Source organism: Caloenas nicobarica, chromosome 25 (assembly GCF_036013445.1).
Source record: "Caloenas nicobarica isolate bCalNic1 chromosome 25, bCalNic1.hap1, whole genome shotgun sequence".
In the NCBI taxonomy this organism is placed as follows: domain Eukaryota; kingdom Metazoa; phylum Chordata; class Aves; order Columbiformes; family Columbidae; genus Caloenas; species Caloenas nicobarica.
Window position 1 is genome coordinate 842,364 of NC_088269.1, and position 2,500 is coordinate 844,863.

General features: G+C 81.6%; 1 non-coding gene across 1 annotated transcript in view; it reads right to left on the bottom strand.

Annotated features, from left to right (window-relative positions):
* The window catches only part of LOC135998674 (5.8S ribosomal RNA), a 153-nt gene extending 142 nt beyond the window's left edge, over positions 1 to 11 (bottom strand). The window contains exon 1 of the ribosomal RNA XR_010607606.1: positions 1 to 11. This exon is cut by the window's left edge and continues 142 nt beyond it. This is a non-coding gene — a ribosomal RNA (5.8S ribosomal RNA).
* Positions 12 to 2,500: the final 2,489 nt, after the last annotated feature.

Below are 2,500 nucleotides of genomic sequence, written 5' to 3' on the forward strand. Positions count from 1 at the left end.
CGCTAAGAGTTGTCTGGCTTTCGGCGCCGCCCCGCGCGCGCGGGGGGGCCGGGACCGCTCGCCGAAAAGCGGCCCCTCTCTCTGAGGACGGCCCGCCGCCCGCCCCGCGGCGCGACGGCGTCAGGGCCTCGCCTCGGCTGACCGTACCGGCACACGCACAGCGAGAGAGGCAGGCTGCCAAGGAACGCGGGAAGAAGGCCTCGGCCAGCCCAAAACCCCGAGCGGCGAGGGCGGGGAGCACGCGCTCCCGACACACGCCCCTCGTCCGCTTCGGAGGCGGCCCAGGCGCCCGGGCTCGGCCCGGCCTCCGCGCGGAAAGCCGCGGCGCGCCACCGGCCGCGCGCCGACCGCCCGACCTCGAATCGGCGCGCGCGGACGCCGCTGCTGCGGGGAGCAGCGGCGCCCGGGCGGCCCGCGGGTCCACGCACGCGCCCCCCTCCGAACGCCGGGCTACGCCCCGCGACGCCTGCCGGCTTCACCCCCGCGCGCGCCTCACCCCCCGCCACGGCGGAGAGACGGCTCCCTCGGCTCGGCCGCCCGCGCGCCGGAGGCGGACACCGCCGGACACCCGAGCCAGCGACGCGCACCGCCCGCGGCCCGCCGGACGACGCCGGCCCGCGCGCCGGCGCGGCTCGCCCCTCCCGGGACCGCCGCCGCCGCTTCTCGCCTGGGCCCCCTTCCCCGAGGGCGGCTCGCCGTACCCGAGGGCGGACGGCCACGGAGCGGGGGCGGCGCCCGGCTCTCCCCGCCGTTGGCGGGCGGAGAGACCGGGAGCGCGACGCCCACGCCCGCGCGCGCCGGCCTCGCCCGGCGAGCGAGGCCCGGGGAAAGGGCGACGGGACAGCGACGGTCGGGGCCCGGGCCGGGCCGGCCGCAGGCGGCGGGGGGCGTCTTCCGGACGACCGTTAACGGCGAGCGGCGCCGCCGCCGCTCGGCCGGGGTGCCGCCCTGCACGGCGGCGGGCGACCGGAGACCGCCGAGCCGCTCGGCCGAGGGGGGCCAAGGAGAGGCGGGGGGAAGCGGAGAGCGCCGCGCGGCGCCCACGGCACGGAGGGGCGGTGGGGCCCCGCGGACCTACCGGGCGAGACCCCGCCGCGGGGCCTCGCCGCCCCGGCGAGAGAGAGAGCGCGCGCCGGAGACGGCGCTTCCTCCCGCCGGGGCCGCCCGTTTCGAGGCAGGCGAGCCGGCCCTTCGGCCGAACGCGCCGCGGCCCGGACTTCCGCCGAGGCCGGACCGCGGAGAGGGGGGGGCAGTGGGACCCCCTCCCCGGCACGGCCGCCCGCCTCAGGGAGGACGACGAGCGGGCGACGGACTCCCAGGGGCCTCGCGGGAGCAACTCCCGCCCCCCTGGGGGCAACCCGCCGCCTCGCGCCGCCGCCCGACCCCCTCGCGGGCCGCGCCGAGCCACCCGAGTCTTTAAACCGCCGCCCGGCTTCGCGGCCTTCGACCCCCCGGGCTCGCCGAAGGGAGGGCCGCGGAAGCGCGGACGCTAGGTACCTGGCCCTGGGGCGAGGGAAACGACCTGCTGGGCCCCGCGGGGGTGCCTCCCCCGCTGCCGCCCTCGGAGGAGCGTCCGCCCGCGGGGGCGCGCCCGAACGTCCGCCGCCACCACCTGCGCCCTCCTGGCCCGGGACCCGGGGTTTCCCTCAGTAGCCCGGCACCGAACCCGGCAGGAGAGGCGCGGCTCGGGCCGCCCGCCGCTGGAGCGGGACGCGACCCGGCGCGGGGGCCTCGCGCGCCACCCGAAGGTTGGCGGCGGCGGCGGCGGCCGAGCCCTCCCGCCCGCCGGCTCGTCTTCTTCTTCCACCGGGCTCCGGGCAAGAAGAAGAGGCGCGGCGGGAAGCGGGGGGGGGGGGAGCCGCCGCCGCCGTTCGCCAGCCGGCGCCGCGCGCCAGCCCGGAACGCCCGGAGGCCTCGGCCCGTGTTCGCGCTGCCAAGAGAGAGCGGGCTGCTCCGCCGCAGCCCGCTCGCGTGCGAGGAGGGGTCGGGGGGGCCGCCCCCCCCGACCCCAAAGGCCCTTCTCCGTTCCCCGCTCGCACCAGCCGCCCCGCCGCCGCCGCTCACCGCTTCTCCCCGCTCCCCCGCGGGCCCGAACGGCCTCGGCCGGCGGGGCTCGTCACGCCCCTCACCCGCAGCGGCCCCCCGCCGCTTCCTGCGCGCGCTGCCGCCGGCGCCCTCCGACCGGGGACGCCCTGTCTTTTCCCCCCCGCCCCGGGGAGACCCGCGCGCCGCCGCCCTCGACCCGCCCCCCCTCCCCCGCGCGGCGGCGGCGAACCGCCGTCGGGGTTCGCCAGGGGGGGCGCGGACGGGGCTCGGGTCCCCGGAGGCAAAGGAGGAGGCCGGCCGGCCGGAGCAGCGCAGCGGAGGCGCGAGGCGGGCAGCGGGGGGACGGCGGCGGGGACGCGGCGGTCCCCGACGACCGGGCGGCACGCGCGCGCGCGCGCGAGGCAGAGACGGACAGAAGCGGCAGAGACGACGGCGGGACACGTCGGCCGGCGAG